The sequence below is a fragment of the Sciurus vulgaris genome (assembly GCF_902686455.1).
Source record: "Sciurus vulgaris genome assembly, chromosome: X".
Taxonomy (NCBI): Eukaryota; Metazoa; Chordata; class Mammalia; order Rodentia; family Sciuridae; genus Sciurus; species Sciurus vulgaris.
The window spans coordinates 137369866-137390124 of NC_136471.1; the positions used below are offsets into that span (position 1 = coordinate 137369866).

General features: G+C 55.7%; 1 protein-coding gene and 2 long non-coding RNA genes across 9 annotated transcripts in view; 2 read left to right on the forward strand and 1 right to left on the reverse strand.

Annotated features, from left to right (window-relative positions):
* Nucleotides 1-20259, reverse strand: part of LOC306651988 — a 51836-nt gene that overhangs the window by 22175 nt on the left and 9402 nt on the right. The window contains exon 2 of the long non-coding RNA XR_013761285.1: nt 6254-6563. This is a non-coding gene — a long non-coding RNA (uncharacterized lncRNA). The remainder of the gene's footprint in view (nt 1-6253; nt 6564-20259) is intronic.
* Nucleotides 16524-17314, forward strand: LOC306651989. The gene is made up of 3 exons (XR_013761286.1): nt 16524-16683; nt 16770-16895; nt 17079-17314. It is a non-coding gene; the product is annotated as an uncharacterized lncRNA (long non-coding RNA).
* Nucleotides 19106-20259, forward strand: part of P2RY8 (P2Y receptor family member 8) — a 27620-nt gene continuing 26466 nt past the window's right edge. For 3 of the 7 annotated variants that reach the window (XM_079125001.1, XM_079125000.1, XM_079125002.1), the window contains exon 1: nt 19233-19571. The gene's annotated coding sequence lies outside the window, so the exon portion shown is untranslated. The other 4 variants (XM_079124999.1, XR_013761277.1, XR_013761278.1 and 1 more) reach the window with 4 other exon arrangements.

The following is a 20259-nucleotide window of genomic DNA, read 5'->3' on the forward strand; positions in this document are numbered from 1 at the left end:
ATCAAGACCCCCATTCCAGGTTGGAGTTGACATTGGGAGGATCAAGACCCCCATTCCAGGTTGCAGTTGACGTTGGGAGAATCAACACCCCCATTCCAGGTTACAGTTGACGTTGGGAGGATCAAGACCCCCATTCCAGGTTGGAGTTGACATTGGGAGAATCAAGACCCCCATTCCAGGTTGGAGTTGACATTGGGAGGATCAAGACCCCCATTCCAGGTTGCAGTTGACATTGGGAGAATCAACACCCCCATTCCAGGTTACAGTTGACATTGGGAGGATCAAGACCCCCATTCCAGGTTGCAGTTGACATTGGGAGGATCAAGACCCCCATTCCAGGTTGGAGTTGACATTGGAAGAATCACGACCCCCATTCCAGGTTGCAGTTGACATTGGGAGGATCAACACCCCCATTCCAGGTTGCAGTTGACGTTGGGAGGATCAAGACCCCCATTCCAGGTTGCAGTTGACATTGAGAGAATCAAGACCCTCATTCCAGGTTGGAGTTGACATTGGGAGGATCAAGACCCCCATTCCAGGTTGGAGTTGACATTGGGAGGATCAAGACCCCCATTCCAGGTTGGAGTTGACATTGGGAGGATCAAGACCCCCATTCCAGGTTGCAGCTGACATTGGGAGGATCAAGGCCCCCATTCCAGGTTGGAGTTGACATTGAGAGGATCAAGACCCCCATTCCAGGTTACAGTTGACATTGGGAGGATCAAGGCCCCCATTCCAGGTTGGAGTTGACATTGGGAGGATCAAGACCCCCATTCCAGGTTGCAGCTGACATTGGGAGGATCAAGACCCCCATTCCAGGTTGCAACTGACATTGGGAGAATCAAGGCCCCCATTCCAGGTTGCAGTTGACGTTGGGAGGATCAAGACCCCCATTCCAGGTTGCAGTTGACACTGGGAGGATCAAGACCCCCATTCCAGGTTGGAGTTGACGTTGGGAGGATCAAGACCCCCATTCCAGGTTGCAGTTGACATTGGGAGGATCAAGACCCCCATTCCAGGTTACAGTTGACATTGGGAGGATCAAGATCCCCATTCCAGGTTGCAGTTGACATTGGGAGGATCAAGACCCCCATTCCAGGTTGTAGCTGACATTGGGAGGATCAAGGCCCCCATTCCAGGTTGGAGTTGACGTTGGGAGGATCAAGACCCCCATTCCAGGTTGCAGCTGACATTGGGAGGATCAAGGCCCCCATTCCAGGTTGGAGTTGACATTGGGAGGATCAAGACCCCCATTCCAGGTTACAGTTGACGTTGGGAGGAGCAAAACCCCCATTCCAGGTTACAGTTGACGTTGGGAGGATCAAGACCCCCATTTCAGGTTACAGTTGACGTTGGGAGGATCAAGACCCCCATTCCAGGTTACAGTTGACGTTGGGAGGATCAAGACCCCCATTCCAGGTTGGAGTTGACATTGGGAGGATCAAGACCCCCATTCCAGGTTGCAATTGACATTGGGAGGATCAAGACCCCCATTCCAGGTTGCAGTTGACATTGGGAGGATCAAGACCCCCATTCCAGGTTGCAGTTGACATTGGGAGGATCAAGATCCCCATTCCAGGTTACAGTTGACGTTGGGAGGATCAAGACCCCCATTCCAGGTTGGAGTGACAATGGGAGGATCAAGACCCCCATTCCAGGTTGCAGTTGACGTTGGGAGAATCAAGGCCCCCATTCCAGGTTGGAGTTGACGTTGGGAGGATCAAGGCCCCCATTCCAGGTTGGAGTTGACGTTGGGAGAATCAAGGCCCCCATTCCAGGTTGGAGTTGACGTTGGGAGAATCAAGGCCCCCATTCCAGGTTGCAGTTGACGTTGGGAGAATCAAGGCCCCCATTCCAGGTTGCAGTTGACGTTGGGAGGATCAAGACCCCCATTCCAGGTTGGAGTTGACAATGGGAGGATCAAGACCCCCATTCCAGGTTGCAGCTGACATTGGGAGAATCAAGACCCCCATTCCAGGTTGCAGCTGACATTGGGAGGATCAAGACCCCCATTCTAGGTTGCAGTTGACGTTGGGAGGATCAAGACCCCCATTCCAGGTTGCAATTGACATTGGGAGGATCAAGACCCCCATTCTAGGTTGCAGTTGACGTTGGGAGAATCAAGGCCCCCATTCCAGGTTGCAGTTGACATTGGGAGGATCAAGACCCCCATTCCAGGTTGCCATTGACATTGGGAGGATCAAGACCCCCATTCCAGGTTGCAGCTGACATTGGGAGGATCAAGACCCCCATTCTAGGTTGCAGTTGACGTTGGGAGAATCAAGGCCCCCATTCCAGGTTGCAGTTGACGTTGGGAGAATCAAGGCCCCCACTCCAGTTTGCAGTTGACGTTGGGAGGATCAAGACCCCCAATCCAGGTTGGAGTTGTCATTGGGAGGATCAAGACCCCCATTCCAGGTTGCAATTGACATTGGGAGGATCAAGACCCCCATTCTAGGTTGCAGTTGACGTTGGGAGAATCAAGGCCCCCATTCCAGGTTGCAGCTGACATTGGGAGAATCAAGACCCCCATTCCAGGTTGGAGTTGTCATTGGGAGGATCAAGACCCCCATTCCAGGTTGGAGTTGACAATGGGAGGATCAAGACCCCCATTCCAGGTTGCAGCTGACATTGGGAGAATCAAGACCCCCATTCCAGGTTGCAGCTGACATTGGGAGGATCAAGACCCCCATTCTAGGTTGCAGTTGACGTTGGGAGGATCAAGACCCCCATTCCAGGTTGCAATTGACATTGGGAGGATCAAGACCCCCATTCCAGGTTGCCATTGACATTGGGAGGATCAAGACCCCCATTCTAGGTTGCAGTTGACGTTGGGAGAATCAAGGCCCCCATTCCAGGTTGCAGCTGACATTGGGAGAATCAAGACCCCCATTCCAGGTTGGAGTTGTCATTGGGAGGATCAAGACCCCCATTCCAGGTTGGAGTTGACAATGGGAGGATCAAGACCCCCATTCCAGGTTGCAGCTGACATTGGGAGAATCAAGACCCCCATTCCAGGTTGCAGCTGACATTGGGAGGATCAAGACCCCCATTCTAGGTTGCAGTTGACGTTGGGAGAATCAAGGCCCCCATTCCAGGTTGCAGTTGACATTGGGAGGATCAAGACCCCCATTCCAGGTTGCCATTGACATTGGGAGGATCAAGACCCCCATTCCAGGTTGCAGCTGACATTGGGAGGATCAAGACCCCCATTCTAGGTTGCAGTTGACGTTGGGAGAATCAAGGCCCCCATTCCAGGTTGCAGTTGACGTTGGGAGAATCAAGGCCCCCACTCCAGTTTGCAGTTGACGTTGGGAGGATCAAGACCCCCAATCCAGGTTGGAGTTGTCATTGGGAGGATCAAGACCCCCATTCCAGGTTGCAATTGACATTGGGAGGATCAAGACCCCCATTCTAGGTTGCAGTTGACGTTGGGAGAATCAAGGCCCCCATTCCAGGTTGCAGCTGACATTGGGAGAATCAAGACCCCCATTCCAGGTTGGAGTTGTCATTGGGAGGATCAAGACCCCCATTCCAGGTTGCAGCTGACATTGGGAGGATCAAGGCCCCCATTCCAGGTTGCAGCTGATGTTGGGAGGATCAAGACCCCCATTCCAGGTTGCAGCTGACGTTGGGAGGATCAAGGCCCCCATTCCAGGTTGCAGCTGACATTGGGAGAATCAAGGCCCCCATTCCAGGTTGCAGTTGACGTTGGGAGGATCAACATCCCCATTCCGATCAAGGGCGCAGACAGACTGCCCGCCCGCTGGCCAAAGCCCCCAGGCTGACAGAGGCGCACTTACCAGCCCAGGACTCTTGCCCGTGTCTTGAGAACACCTCCCCACACCCAAGGCGATGGCCAGGCCTGAATGGTCGTCTCCTAACCTCACCAGGGCTGACTGCACTTTGTGAAGTGTTGGGGAGAATCCGCGGAAAGCCCCCTCAGGGTGCTGCTGGGGGACAGAGTCCTGAGGGGTGGTGGGGTCTCCTCATGGGGTCTCTGCTCTGTTCAGGGAGGGGAGGTCCCGCCTGCGGCCGCCCGCCTATCATCTGGAGTCTGACCCAGCTCACGCTTCCCGCTGGCCCGCCGCGCTGTCCGGCCTCCCTAGAGAAGCAAGGTGTTTCCTGGAGCCGAGAGTCTGTTGGCCGGGTTCCGTGACTTCGCCACGGGGATTTCCTGCCCGGTGCGTGGGGCTCGCCTTGCTCTGAAATGCGTGAGACCAGAAGGGCTTCCGGTTTGGGAGAATTTCCATACATGGCGTGAGATGGCTGAGGGAGGGGACCCAGTTCTCGAAAGGAAATTCGCCTCGGGTTATGCTTTGACTCTGGAGTGTCAGGGCAGCAATGTCCAGAGGTGCGGCTTTGGGGAGGGCTCTAAGCTCCTCAGTGGATTAATCCATTGAGGGATTCATAGCAGCATGGACCATGGGGAGCGGGTGGGAACTTGCCGGAAGTAGGGGCCAGTAGAAGATATTGGCTCTGTGACCATGTGCCCTTGGGGACAAAGCCTTCTGCAGCCCCTTCCTCTCTTCTTCTGCTTCCCAGCTGCCATGAGGTGACCAGCCACAATGTCATGTCCGCCATGATGTTTTTGCCTGATTCAGACCCGGAGCAATGGATCCAGCCAACCATGGACTGACCCTTCTGAAGCTGTGACCCCAAATAAATCCTTCGTTCTTTCAGGTGACTTTCCTCAGGCATCTTGTCACGGTGACAGAGATCTGGCTGATGGAGAAGGGCTGGACACGGATGCACGTGGCTCTCTTGGGGTGGTTGGCCCCCTTCTCTCTTCCAGGTTTCCTCATCTCACCGCACGATTATCACCTTCAGATTTCCCTTTTCCAAGGATAGCATCAGAAAGAAGTCCAACCCTGACCAACGGGGCTTCTCCTTGTTCTTTTCCATGGTTATAAATGGGTGGAGGTCCTCGGATGCAGGTTGTTCAACACGAAAATGCGGGAATCGTCACCAGCGTCCCCTGCCTAAGACCCCAGCTCAACACACGCTCACTTGAAACCATTTCCTCCATTCTAAGAGGAAGAAATCCAGAGAAGCAAAGAGGATTCCCCAAAGCTCGTGTGAGCTAACTTCAAAAATGTAAGTAAAATTGCCCACATCTGGACAATGGGGATGCCCCTCGACCATCGAGCTGTCCCAGGGAAAAAGTTGGAGAAGAGGAAATTAAGTTGAGCGTCAGAACAAAGGGCTGGGGTCCCCTTTTCTCTTCTTGGTCAAGAGGTTGGCCTTTGGCCACTGCTGGGTCCAACTTGCCAGTGGACAACCTTCTGTGCTCCTGTCCCCTCTTTGGTGAGGAGTCACAGTGTAGGTGGGGATAAGGCAGAGGAAGCCCCCGGCTCAGGTGTTACTCGTGGTGACCACGTAGACGTGCATGGACCCAACAGGACCTTCTTCATATCTCATCCGTTCTCTCTTTCTGATCTTCCACGTCAAACACTCAAGACACAGAAGGAACGTGGATCAGCTTGCCCTCCTGGGAACACCGTCCCACATCATGCCCAGCCAAACCCCGGTCAGTCTTGCTCAGATGCTGAGGCATTGAAATCCTTGTTGACTAGAAAGGGCCAACACAGAGTGTCCCTGGGGGCTGTCGATGGTTACAGATGAACTTGGAGATGCAGTCAGGGTTTGCAAAACTCACAGAGTCCACATTGAGGAAGGAGTGGAAAGCCCTTCCTGGGCTAGGGTAGAGATTAGAGAGAAGAGGAGCAAGACCCGAGGGTGCAGATGGCCTTCTCTGGGTGGGAAGCCATTCCAGACACCCAGGGTTCAGAAGAAACTTGAGAGGGAGCAGAGATGGGAGACCGGACTCTTCAGCTTTGCATGGAAATAGACGCCTCTACGTGGGCTCTCAGCCACCATGGCCTCTGCAGCTGAGGAGAGCCACGGCCAGGGGAGATGGGAGGATGGGCCATCCATTCATCTGTCCACTCACCCACCCATTGATTCATCTGTCTATCCATCCGTTCATCCATCCATTCTTTTATCCAGCCAGCCAGTCAATCAACCAGTCTGGCCATCCATCCATCAGACATCAACTCATCCATCCATCCATCCATCCACGCCCATTCACCTATCATTTGTCCATTCATCTATCCATCCATGCAACCATTAATATATTAAACTTGTGGCCCCAGCCCTCCAGCCTCTGCCTCCGTCTCCACGTGGCTCCTCCTCTGTGTCTGTGTCTCCTCTTCTGTCTCTTGTGAGGACACGGCCATGGCCTCAGGGCCACCTGACCAGGAGGAGCTCCTCTCAGGGTCCTGCACTCACTGCCTCTGCAGAGACCCTGTGTCCACACCAGGTCCCCTGCACAGGTTCTGGGTCAAGATGTGGACAGGATCAGCCTCTTCCCTTGGAGTCCAGCTGCCTCCACAGGCTCCAGGAGGCTCCTTCCTGCCTCTCCAGCTCCTGGGCTCCAGGCGGCCCTGGGCTGGTGGCCCCAGCCCTCCAGCCTCTGCCTCCGTCTCCATGTGGCTCCTCCTCTGTGTCTGTGTCTCTTCTTCTGTCTCTTGTGAGGACACGGCCATGGCCTCAGGGCCACCCTGACCAGGAGGAGCTCCTTTCAGGGCCCTGCACTCACTGCCTCTGCAGAGACCTTGTGTCCACACCAGGTCCCCTTCACAGGTACCAGATGGTAGGACATGACCATATCTTGGGGGTGGGGGACAATTGAACCCACTGCAATGCGTGGAAATTGTGGGAAAAAGTGAGAGAAGACTGTCAGAATCAAGAATGGAGCTGTGGTTGGCCGGAGAGTAAATCTGCCTGTCACTGGATTCCGTAGTCCATTTCCAGCCCATTTCAGGACAAGACAGCAAGATCCAAATACTCTCCACAAGCAAAGCGCAGAGGTCACCACCGTGGTTTATTACTGATAAAGAGAGCGGTTGATGGGGAATGATTCGGTGAAAAGAATTTCATTGGAACGGTCGCCCCGTGAGAGCACGCTGCTCTGTGTGATGCACTTCCTACACTCAGCCACACGCTGACGTGCAAGTGATATTCCACAGAGGTGTGCCGCTGGGGGGAAGGTATTTCTTCCTGTGTGAAAAGCAGAAAATCAGACGCGATGATCAGATAAAAGAGCAGAACAAGAGATATGAACACAAAACTCAGATACCCAAGTGTGCCTCTCCCTTGAGGGAAGTGAGGTCCCCCATGTTCCTCAGTGAGGTGACACTTCCCCTTTTGTAAACAGCGTGTGGTTCAGAAGACAGAATGAAGGTCCTGGGCCAGGCTGATCCAAGCCAGGAGGGAAGGAAGACTCCAGAGCATTCATGCAGCAGATGTGCCCCCTGCAAGGTTCCAGGGACAAGTGACAGCCGAGGGAGGCCCAGGACATTAGTCCCTGTGAGGAGGGCGCCAGTGATTCAGGCCTGACATGGAGAGCGCCCTGGGAAGACACACTCCTGAAGGATCAGTGGGCAAAGCTCCGACCCTCAAGGACAGGGGCTCTTTTCCCAGAGCTGAGTCCTGAGGGAAGAATTGGTGGAGTTTGTAAGGATCAAGAGTCCCGGAGACCAGTTAGGATCCAATTTCAGAGATGAAATTTCTATCTTCTTTGTTCCATCCATCCATTCATCATCCATGAACTCATCCATCCATCCGTCCATCCATCTGACATCAACTCATCCATCCATCCATCCATCCATCCATCCATCCATCCATCTGACATCAACTCATCCATCCATCCATCCATCAATCTGACATCAGCTCATCCATCCATCCATCCATCCTTGCATCCATCAATCTGACATCAGCTCATCCATCCATCCATCCATTCATCCATCCATCTGACATCAACTCATCCATCCATCTATCCTTCCATCCATCAATCTGACATCAACTCATCCATCCATCCATCCATCTATCCTTCCATTCGTCCATCCATCCTTCCATCCATCCATCTGACATCAACTCAGCCATCCATTCATTTATCCATCCCTTCATCCGTCCATTTATCCATCCATCCACGCATCCATCCACCCATCCATCCACCCATCCATCCATCCATCCACGCATCCATCAGACATGAACTCATCCATCCATCCATCCATCAATCTGACATCAGCTCATCCATCCATCCATCCATCCATCCATCCATCCTTCCATCCATCAATCTGACATCAGCTCATCCATCCATCCATCCATCCATCCATCCATCTGACATCAACTCATCCATCCATCCATCCATCCTTCCATCCATCAATCTGACATCAGCTCATCCATCCATCCATCCATCCTTCCATCCATCCATCTGACATCAACTCATCCATCCATCCATCCATCCATCCATCCATCTGACATCAACTCATCCATCCATCCATCCATCCATCCATCCATCTGACATCAACTCATCCATCCATCCATCCATCCTTCCATCCATCAATCTGACATCAACTCATCCATCCATCCATCCATCCATCCATCCATCTGACATCAACTCATCCATCCATCCATCCCACACACTCACCTGCCCTCCCCACCCATCCACCTTTCAGTTGGCGAACCACCCATCCATCCTCCCGCCCACCTGTCTATCCATCATTCATCCACCTATCCAACCATCCACAAGATAGGAAAATGGAGAGGAAGCGTATCCTTCATCCTGATCACCAATATAAAGCTCTTCCAGGAGCCTCCAAGCTTCCCCAAGGGCACTGGAAGCATAAGTAGGTGACATGTTGAAGGACGCCAGGCACCATTTCTCCAGTACGTGCCAGAGACGCCCTGAGTGCCGGGTGCAGACCGATCACTGCATCCTAGCAGCTGAGGCTGTAGGGATTCGTGTGCGCCTTGCACAACACGGAAACCAAGACACACACCAAGTGTGTGGGGCACGGAGTGGGCCCGCCCCCCGTCTCCGCTTCTCTCTCCTTCTGGGGCTGTCCCTCTATCATCCCGAACCCCCCACTGCCTGGAGCCCCAAGAGCAAAAGTTAAGGGACGCTGACAATCTCGGTAGCCAAGAGGAGTAATATTCAAATGCAGCATTTAAAACTCAAACGAATGCAAAGATGGTGGGCAAGACGCCGACGACATCGCAGGTGAGGTTGGAAGTCATCAAAGTTCTTCTGACTCCTGCCGCCGCCCGAGGTGAAGTGTGTTGGAGAGGAAAGATGTGTGCCCCCGAAGACTGGTTTTCTGTATTTTTCCCATTAGTTCATTCTTTTTTCACGACATTTACATAGTTTAGAAACAGACACGATGACCTCAAGTACATCCATCCCTCCGTCCATCCATGACCCATGTGATCCCGCAACATGTACAGTCAGAAAAATGAGAGCTGCCCCTCCATTTATGTATCAAAATGCATCCATGCCTTCTGCTGTCATACACAACTCATCAGAAATAAAAACTTAATCTATGAACAAAAAATAGAGTGACAGAAGGAAACACAGGTAACACAGTTGCATGAAAACTCAGAGCCTTATTTTAAGTATAAATTTTAAATCTCTACCCAAACCAGACTTTGATTTTTTTTTTTTTTTTTTTTTTTTTTGCAATCCTACTTTCCTGACTTTGCTAGACGCATGCTCATAAGAACTGCCACGTTTGACAGTTTCTCTCTCTGCTGAGCGTCACCTTCTGATGCTTAATTGCACTGGCTCTGGGCTGACGCGTGACTTTGAGGCTCTCCTGAAGGTGGACACTTGGACGCTGGGTATTTGATGCTATTGGATTTTAATTGTTGCACAAGGCGATCGGTTATGTCGAGTGCTGATGTACTGGAGGTCATCGTGTCTGACCTCCTTGTTATTTCCTGGGACCCTCTCCTTGGGAGCAAAACTTAAGGGACGCCAGCTCCTTCAGTCACCAAGACCGTCTCTGGCCAGCGTTTGCCCTGCCTTTTCCCAACGCAGCCAACCCTGACTGCTTCCCAAGCAGATGCACACAGGGAAACTCCCCCACCATGTCCCGGTGACTCGGTTTCCCTGCTCCCTTTTCAATAGCCGCACTGCCTTCGTTGGCAGCCACCCAGCTTTGCCTAATGCCCTGACCTGATTTTCACGGCGTTGCTCAGAGCTGTGGCTGTCTTGGATACCTAGCTCCCCAGAGGTGAGAGGGGAAGGGAGGCGGGATGGGTGTGGCCCTTTGTTTCCTGCCTGCTTCCTGTCCCCCTGCTGCCTGATTGTTCAGCTGGCATCGTGAGCTGGGCTGACAAGATGTGCACGCAGCATTCTGCAGATGTTCGGGACCTGGAGGAGGCTCGGCAACCATCTCCCGCCTTCCCTCGCTTGCTGCATTGCGGCCCCTGTGCCCGGGAACCCTGTGGCCAATATTCTCCAGCACAGGGTCAGTTCCTGAGTATTCCAACATTCTCCCGAGGAGGAGGAGGATGAGGAGGAGGAGGAGGAGGAGGAGGAGGAGGAGGAGGAGGAGGAGGAGGAGGAGGAGGGGGAGGAGGAGGGGGAGGGGGAGGAGGAGGAGGAGGGGGAGGGGGAGGAGGAGGAGGAGGGGGAGGAGGAGGAGGAGGAGGAGGAGGGGGAGGAGGAGGAGGAGGAGGAGGGGGAGGAGGAGGAGGAGGAGGAGGGGGAGGAAGAGAGAAAGGGGAAGAAAAAGAAAAGAATAACTACATGAGGTGGTGGGTACGTTAACTGGCTGATGACATCGATCACAGACAATGTGGACACGTGGCTAAACATCCCTAAATATACACCAGCATTTTATATATTTTTATTACTTACACCTTAATAAAGTTAGGCTAGAAACCCAGAAAGGAATGAGCATTGGCGTGGACGCCAAGCAATTGGAATGCTGGCCCAGACTTGTTGGGTATAAAAATGGTGCCGCCATCATGGAGAGCAGTCTGGTGGTTCCTCAAGAAGACGTATTTTGAACGATGTTCCACCAATTCCACTGGCGAGTATAGACACAGAGGAACTGACGGCGGGGACTTGAGGAGATCGTTGATAAGCAAACCCACGTTCATAGCGGCAGAGAGGTGGAGACACCCAAGCGTCCATCAGTGGCTAAATGGATAAAGGAGTTGTGCTCCATCAGAATATTACTCAGCCAGGAAAAGGAACGAAGCGCTGAGGCCAGCTAGGACGTGAGGGCAACTATGGGTGGTTTATTTCTGAACAGGCGCTGTGTTTTATTTTGTGAGCCTCCGATCACCATATCCATTTCATTGCGGGACCAAAATATTTGAGGTGGGTATTAATCTACAAAATCACATGCTGTACATCTTTCTTTTATTATCTTATTTTTTTATCTGTTCTAATGAGTTGCACTAGACAGAAGGCATTGATTGATGCATGTTGACAGATCAGACATAAATGGAGGGTCGTCTCTCATTTTTCTGACTGTCCATGTTGCAGGATCACATGGTCATGCAGTCACACGTGCACATGAGTCATCACGTCTGCTCACTCTACTGTCCTTCCTGCCCCACACCCTTCCCTCCCTTCACTCCCTCTACCTAATCTAAAGCACCTCTATTCTTCCCTATCCCTGTTTATTGTGAATTAGCATCCACATCCGAAGACTTCGACAAGGGATCAGTATGGATAATGGGAAGGCTGGATGCACAAATGTGTTCGCTGATTTCATCTGGCATTTAGCTCCACGAAAATATACCTAGGAGGGCCAGAAATTGTCGGCCACCCTCAAAGACACTGGCTCCCTCTTTCCCTACTTTGGCTTCTCTCATTCAGTTACCTACGGTTAACCACATCTGAAAATCGTGAACGGAAACTTCCAGAAATAAACCATTGGAAAGTTCTCAAGTGCCAGCAGATGGGAGTAGCATAAGGAAATCTGGCCCCATCCAGCCTGGAAACAGGAGCCATCTTTCTGTTCAGCGTTTCCTCCGGGTATATGCTACCCTCCCGTTAGTCACTTAGCAGCCGTCCAGGTCATCAGATGGAGGTCTCAGCCTTCTGAGTCCCCAGATCAATGCTGGAGGGAAGGCAGCGTGAGAATTCAAGGAACCGCTATCTCTGCTATCTCTACAGGTTTCCAGTGACGCCAGGTTTCCGGGAAAATCAGCCTCGGTCACTGCAAACTCTGTTCCTGAAATGCAGAAGGAGAAGAACAGCAGAGACGGATTCCCAGAGCCTGCAAATCTCAGACCCGAGCCCGCGGTGTCCGAATAGGTGCCGTGCATGCCCGCAGGGAATTTTTGCAAGATGGTTCATCTGCAGAGAGCCTCCAAAAAATGATTTTGGAGGTTGAGGAAACTCAGCCCGCAAATTCTTTGCTTGGGGACGATACATATGCTCCTAACTGCACCTTGTAAGTTCCCTCCTTCGTCCTCGCCCTCCTGACCCCGGCTCTCTGGATCTCTGGTTACCACCGTTCCAGGCTACCAGTTCCGAGGGTGGACATGGTCTCCGTGGAAACCATTTTCCTTGGTTCCAAACTCCCGTATTTTATTATTATTATTATTATTATTTTCTTGGGATTGAACCCGGGGATGTTCTACCATCGAGCCGCCTCCCCAGCCCTTTTTATGTTTGCAACAGGGTCTGTCTAAGTTGCTTAAGGCCTGGTCAAATTGCTGAGGCCGGCCTCCAACTTCAGATCCTCCTGCCTCAGCCTCCCCAGTAGCTGGGATTACAGGCGTACACCAGCAGTCCTGCTTTACAGTAAATTTGAGACACACAAGCCCCAAACTGGTGGTCAGTGCATTGTGTTCTTGTACCATGTGCTACTTTCCCTGGGGCCACACGTGGGCACTGGCATAACTGGCCATCACGGTCAGTGATGGGGACAGGCTGACCCCGAGCTGTGTCAGTAAGGCCGACTTTGCAGCAACCGCAGACCTTGTCCTGTGGGGTGTAATGTGACCCTAGGAGACGCGCTGCAGCCCCCACCTGGGGAGCTGGCAAGGTCCCCCCAGTCAGCCTCCTGAAGGGCGGACCTCGCTGTTCACGGGAAACTCTCCGAGGCGCTTTGGTCCGGAGTTTAGAAAACTCTCTCCTGGAGTCTCGGTTAGTTTTTCTGCCTCCTGGCTCTTTCTCCCAGGGGGCCCAGTGTGGCAAAGAGAGGCTGTCCCCACGTCCAGCCCTTCCTGACCACGGTGCTGTGCAGGCAGCTCACACCTCGGCAGACCCAGCGGAGTCCGCTTTATTTTTTAAATGCGGTTGAAATTCTCACGCTGTAAGACGCCCGCTTTCGAAAGAAACAGCTACTCCATCCACAAAGTCATGCAGGCACCACCTCTGTCTCGTTCCAGAGCATTCTCACCAAAAAGGACCCCAGTGGCCAGGAGGCTGTCCTTCCTGATTCCTTTTTCATGGCTGCCAAATATTCCACCGCCTAGCTGAACCGTGTTCTCTGTTCCCATACCGCCCCACGTGGACGCTGGGGCTGTCCCTACCTGTGGGCTCTCGGGTGCTACTGTGAGCAGGAGCTATCTGGTCCCTGCCTCTTCATCTCCTCACTCCAGTCCATGGGGGCACCTGCCCGCCCAGACTCCTCCCTGATGTTGCAGCCATGTTTGCGCACGGAGCGAGCGGCGTCTAGGAGGAAGTGAAACCCCTGGGCTGTGTGAGCGTGTGTCTCCGCTTTCCTGTGTGCCGGCCTCTGCGGGGATACACACCCCAGATGAAGGCGGCCAGACTCGGGTCTGCGGTGCCTCCAAGGGCGGAGCAGGGCGCGGCCTCGTCCCCAGCCTGTGCGTCTGGGGCTCTGTGTAAACAGCAGGTCCACCCAGGCTGCGGCGGGAAGGAGAGAACCGGGTCAGGAGGAAGCGGATCTCGGGTTCAGCGGGGCTCCAGCAAGACACACGCTGGGGCCCCTGGGGTGAGGCCTCTGGGATCAGGGTGACTCTGACGGGCGGCTGGGAACGGCCAGGCGTGTGGGGCGCCGACAGGGTCTGCGTCTTCAGGAGGATGGGCAGCTCGGCCACCTGCCTCCCCTCGGCATCCAAGGGCTGCTGGCCACGTTGGCGCCTCCCCCTGAGCCTCCTCGGGCTGCATTAGTTTCTTCCTCCTTCTGACCCCAGACCTGACCGCTCTCAGCTCCGCAGGCTGCAGCCCAGGTCCAGGTGGGGCAGACTCGGGGCTGCTGAGGCTGCTTCCTGCTCACAGATGGCGCTGCTCCTGGTCCTCACAGGTGGAAGGGCAGGGGGCTCTCTGGTCTCTGTAGAAGGACCCTGGTCCCCTTCCTGGGCTGCACCCATGAGCTCAGCCCCTCCCAGAGCCCCACCTCCCACACCAGCACCTGGTGAGGACTCAGCACAGGAACCTGGGGACACACGCTCAGGTCAGTGCACACAGAGGACAGGCCCCATATGCACTGGAGACCCCCTTGTCCCTCAGCCTTGGGGCCTGGGGTGAGGGGGCCCAGGCCGGTGGCTGGGCACCGTGGCCATCTGGAAGTCTGCTGCAGAGCGGGTCAGCCCAGGCGGCGGGGAGAACTCTTCTCTCTCCCGTGGCTGGCGTCAGCCTGAGCTGGCAGAATCCCGGCCTCGTCCTGGGACCCCACTGGGATCTCCTGGACCTTGTTCTGTGTCCCACAGGCTGTTCCGGGATGTGCGGAACGGCCATCAGAAGGAGCAGAAGGTGCCTCTGGGCTTTTCAGCTTGGTACCCGAGCTGGGGCGTCTGGCCGACCGCAGGGGCCGCGCGTGCTCCTCGCGTGATGCAGAAACTTCCTACAAAGTCCGAGTTTGAATCCGTACGTGGTAAACCAGCGCTTCCACCAAGACGCAGGCCGCGGGAGCTTTGTGGAGGTCTCCATCCTTTTCTTTTTTGGGGGGGATTGAGGGGTACTGGGGCTCGAACTCAGCGACGCTCGACCCCTGAGCCACCTCCCCAGCCCTATTTTGCATTTTATTTAGAGACAGGGTCTGCCTGAGTTGCTTATGGCCTCGCTTTGGCTGAGGCTGGCTTGGAACTCGCGATCCTCCTGCCTCAGCCTCCTGGGTCCCCGGATGACAGATGTGCGCCGGCAGGGAAGCAGCGTCAGTCACAGCGGCCACGTGGAAGACCAGGCGAGGCCCAGCTGCTGGGCTCTGTCCTTGGAGGCTGAGCCGAGCTTCAGGTGTGGACGGAGGAAGAGGCGCGGGGCCGGCGTGGAGGCGCGGCCTCTTCAGGGTCGGGCGGCGATGTGGCCTCAGCTCTGCGCCCGGGAGGAGGTGGCCACCTTTGCACGTGCCGCTCAGGATGCGGGTTCCCGAGCTCCTGGGCGGGCGGTCGACAGGGTTTCCCGGACTCCATGCCGGACTCTGAAGGGGAGGCTGCCCGTCTTGCCTGCGCACCCGGACGGGCGAATGGGTGGGCGGAGGTCGGTGAATGACCAGGGGTGGGCGATCCTCCCTGCGTGACTGACCTGTCCCCGCAGGACTCAGTCAAGGCCTGGCCCAGGACACGGAGGCCGACTCCTGGCCTCCATGCGGGACCCACGGGGCTCCTGCCGTCCTAAGCGGAGGCTCAGAGCATCTGCCACGGCAGCGTCTCCAAGGCCCCTCCTGTGACCCAGGCCATCCCAGCAGCAGGGTTCCGGGGCTCTGTGGGGCTCCGTCCAGCCTTCGTGGCCTGTGGGGCAGCAGGTGGCTGCTCATCACGGCCCCCGGGGACACTGTGCGATGAGGTGACCAGTGACACGCAGCATCCCAGCACCGCAGGGGCAGCAGACGGGACTCAGGTTCTCAGTAGGAGCTTCGAAGAAAGGAGACCATCTCCCGACTCCCGGTGGAAAATCCCAAACGGAGGACGAATCCATTCTGCACAGCCCTGTGCAAGTCCGTGAAGGACCGGAAGGTCCCCTGTCCTGACTTTGGAGAGGCAGCTTCCTCGGTGACCGGCGAGGGTGGACCCGCCTGTCCCCAGGCCTCCAGGGTCCCGGGGACGGGGCTGGGGGTCTGCGGGGTCGGAGGCAGCTCCGGACCAGCGGGACTGGGAGGGAAGGCTGGACGGGAGACTCGAGGTCGCTCAGGGGGCCTGAGGTGCAGGGCCATCGGCCGTCCCTGCCCCAGGGTCAGGGCGGGTCCGGAATGCAGGGGGAACAGGGCCCTGGAGTCCAGTCGGCCGGTGGGAAGGGAGGAGGGTGCAGCTTCCCCTGAGGGTGACGGGGCAGTTCCTCAGAAGCCGGGCCGGGTTCCTCCGTGACACAGCAGCTTCTGGATCTGCACCCGTGGGAACCGAATGCAGGGACTTCCACGAAAGGTGTGCCCAGTGGGACGGACCCAGCATCTGACCCAGCTGTCCCACTCCTCGGTTTACACCCAAAGGACTTCAAATCAGCACCCCACAGTGACGCAGCCACATCCAGGTTTACAGCAGCACAAAAATTCACAATAGCTAAACTGCGGAACCAACCGCGGTGCCTTTCCACAGATGGATAAAGAAACGGTGGTACATCTACACAGTGGAATATTACTCAGCCATGAAGCAGAATGAAATGATGGCATTTGCTGGTCAATGGATGCAGCTGGAGAAGATCATGCTCAGTGAAAGAAGCCAGACCCCAAAATCCAAAGGCTGAATGTTTTCTCTGATGTGCGGATGCTGATTCACAATAAGTGGGTGGGAGAGAGCAGAAGTCCATTGGATTAGACCAAGGGGAGTAAAGGACAGGGAGGAGATGGGAAGGACAGTGGGATGAACTGGACATCGCTTTCCTGTGTCCACATATGAACACACGACCGGTGGAACTCCACAGCATGTTCCACCACGAGAATGGGATCCTAAGTAGAGGAAGTTATATGTCGGGTAGGTAAAATGTCAAGATACACCTACCGTCACGGATAACTAGAAAGGACGAATAAAAAATAAATTCAAAAGCATGTGTCCTCCAGGTAGCATTGATCACAACAGCTGAAAGGTGGACATGACCAACTGTCCATTGAGGATAAACAGAAGGTGCTCCATCCAGACAGAGGAATATTACTCAACCAAGAAAAGGGACAAAACTCTGACACTTGGTATGACGTCAGTGAACCTGGAGGATCTGAGGGTGAGGGCAGCAGCCGGGCACGCGGGGTGGGATCCTGTTTATATTCAGGGTCCAGAAGGAAGGACTCCATATGGACAGAAGATGAGCTGTGGGCGTCGGGGCTGGGATGGGAATGGGGACAGACTGGTGATGGACACGGGGTCTCCTTTAGAGTCACAGGAATGTTCTGGAAACAGAGCGAGGCGTTGGTTGCAGAACACCGTGGGTGTGCAGACTGCCCGGATGGTCTACCTCACACCGGTGACCTCTGTGCAGATCTGACGGGAGGTGACACACCATGATCTTGGTCCCCACTGTCCCCTGGACTGTCCTCAGCTCCTGGAACCCCAGACTCTGCTTAGAGGACCATCGCAGCCTCCACCAGCCCCAGCCTGGGCCTCACACCGGCCACAGTGAGTCTGCAGCTGGGGGCTGAGGAGTAGCAATCCCTGTGGTCAAGATGACCCGTCCCCAGATCCAGAGAGTGGCCAGAAGATGCCCCGGGTGTGGGCCTCGGCCAGGGCAGGGCTCCTGGCTCCCTTCCGCATGTCCTTCCCTCCCACCCCTCCCAGGAGTCCAGAGCAGAGAGCGAACACCGAGGAGACCCTCCCCCTGCCCTGGTGGCCAGTCCGTCAATGCCAGCTGGATGCGGCCAAGTCTGCCAAATTCAGCCCTTTGCCAGAGGCCAGGGTCTCACGTCTCACTTTCTGAGAAGGAGACACAGGATGACGGCTGGACACCACAGGGCCCCACGACGGGCAGATGAGGGGCAGGACACGTGACAGGGCCCCCAGCACCCGGCCGCTCCTGCCTGCCCAGCCCTGCAGGGGCCCCATCTTGACTGACCAAACAGGAGGCAGGGGGTCTCCAAACACAGGCCTCCATCTGCACCCAGCCCTGGAGGGTGGAGGCTGGGGCCAGAGGCTGAGCCCCTCCACAGGCTCAGGGAGGCTCCTTCCCGCCTCTCCAGCTCCTGCGGTTCCAGGTGGCCCTGGGCTGGTGGCCCCAGTCCTCCAGCCTCTGCCTCCGTCTCCATGTGGCTCCTCCTCTGTGTCTGTGTCTCCTCTTCTGTCTCTTGTGAGGACACGGCCATGGCCTCAGGGCCACCTGACCAAGAGGCTCCTCTCGGAACCCTGCACTCACTGCCTCTGCAGAGACCTGTGTCTACACAAGCGAGTGGACCACATCCAGATGTCAGAGTGGACAGTCCTTTTGAACAGTTGGCATCTGACCTCTGGACACATGATCATTTCCAAACATGATCTGGATGACCAGCTTCATTCCCTGGAGTGTTCTTGGGCACCCAGCTCAGACTAGACACCCCCAAAACTCCAGGGCTCCCCAGCATGTGGCCAGGTGAAGGTCTGGCTAGGAGGGTGTCCCCCGCCCATCCATTTACTAGCAAATGTCATAATTTCATTCTTCTTCAAGGCTGAGTAATATTCCATTGTGCATATACCACAGTTTTCTCTATCCACTCATCTGTTGAAGGGCACCCAGTGGGGTTCCATAGTTTAGCTATTGTGAATTGAGCTGCTTGATTGAGCCATTGATGTGGCTGTGTCACTGTATTGTGCTGATTTTAAATCCTTTGGGTATAAACCGAGGAGTGGGCTAGCCGGATCACAAGGTGAGGTGTAACAGACACTGCTCTTTTACGTGTGCAATGATCCAGGAAGCCGGGTGTCTTTACACGGAAGCGTGCACACAGCAAGAGTAGCAGGTGGTGGGTGGATGGAGCCAGCAGGGGCTCAGGGGAGCCTGGGGGCCACTTGTCCTGCAGCAGGAATCCAGCGAGCTGTAGCTCAGAGCTGGCGGGGAATCTGCAGGACATACTGTCACGGAGGCGCAGCAGTGGCGACTGCCCAGGTGGAGGAATCTGCTGTGTTGGGGTGAAATCATCCCATTTCCTCAGGCACGTGGGTGACGCTGACGTTTGGTGCCTGCGAAGGAGCCTCCTGCCAGGTCCAGGGCGCCAAGAGCGACTGTGGGAGACTCTCAGTGACCCCAGGCCATTTGCCTGCCACCTTCTGGCTCCCAACACCAAGATGTCGCAATGCGTGCAGCTGGACAGCTGTAAAAGGAAATACGGCCTCTAACATATTTTTTTTTTTTTTTAACTTAAACAGAAAAAAAAAAAAAAAAAAAAGGAAAGAAAAGAAAACAGGAATCTGTGCCGTCTGGGATCCTGCAACTTCAGCTGCTTGCTGCAAATTTAAGAAAAAAATAAAACCCATTGCTTCCTCCTTCGCGGGGCGGAGCGCCTTCCTCCACGTAGCGACCGCAGGTGGGGCCGCGGGAGCCCCGCGTCCGCCGTGGGAGCCCGGCCGGCACGCGCCCCAGGCGGGGCCCCGGGAGCGCGCGATGGGGAGGCGCTGCGCGGCGGGCGGGCGGGCTTCTCAAACAGTTAGACAGGAAATTTCAAAACAGGTTTCCTTTCCCACCTCAGCGCAAGGCCGGGTCGCGCTCCCCGCCGCTGAGGCGGACCGGAGAGACCTGCCTTCGGAGAGGCGCGGGGCGCATGGCCGGCGGCGCTGCGCAGGGCCCGGGGCGCCTGCCGGGCGACCTGGGGGCCGACGCGGGCTGACCCCGAGGCCCCCGCTGCGGGTGGACACTTTCTGATCCCACCTCCGAGACCCTGGGCGGAGCTGACCCCTCGCTCCAGGTAAGGGCCCCTGGCCTGACGCGTGCGCACCGTCGGGGAATCGGAGGGGCTTGCTGGCCGCGCGCGAGGACGCAGGCTGGGGTTGCAAAGGACCTGGACGCTGTCCTCCTGCGGGGACGGAGACCCTCCGGGAAGGAGACTTTGCGGGGCCAGGGGCGGAGGCATGCGCCCAGTCCCCAGCCGTGCCAGAGAGCCAGCTTTAAAGCGTTGCTCGGTGACATGCGGTGACACGCATCCGTCCAGAGGCGGACCCCAGGGCGGTCGGGTCCCCGGGGGGCTGCCGCAGGTGAAGCCTGAGCGAGGTGGCCCCTGGGCGCCCAGCCAGAGGGCAGCCCCAGGCCATTGGCACCGGTTCACTTAGAAATGCACCCGGGTTCCGGGTGTGTTTTGATCAGTCCTGAAGATTTGAGAAAAGACAGCCAGGTCCGCGGACTCGCCGCGCTTGCGAACTATGGATTCCAGGCTGTGCAAACACGCGGCGCTGGGGTCTATAAAGAGAAACCACGGTCCCGAGGTTCGGTTTTCAAGTCACAAAGGGGGTTTGGGGGTTTCTTTTTCTCTTTTCTTGCCCCCTCCCCCCGGGGCGTGTGTGGTTTGTTGCCATCTGAGCGATCTTCAGAGGGGTCCTCAGGCCAAAAACCGGGGTCACGGAAGCGGGGAGGGGGAGGGTATCCTGGCCTGTCAATCC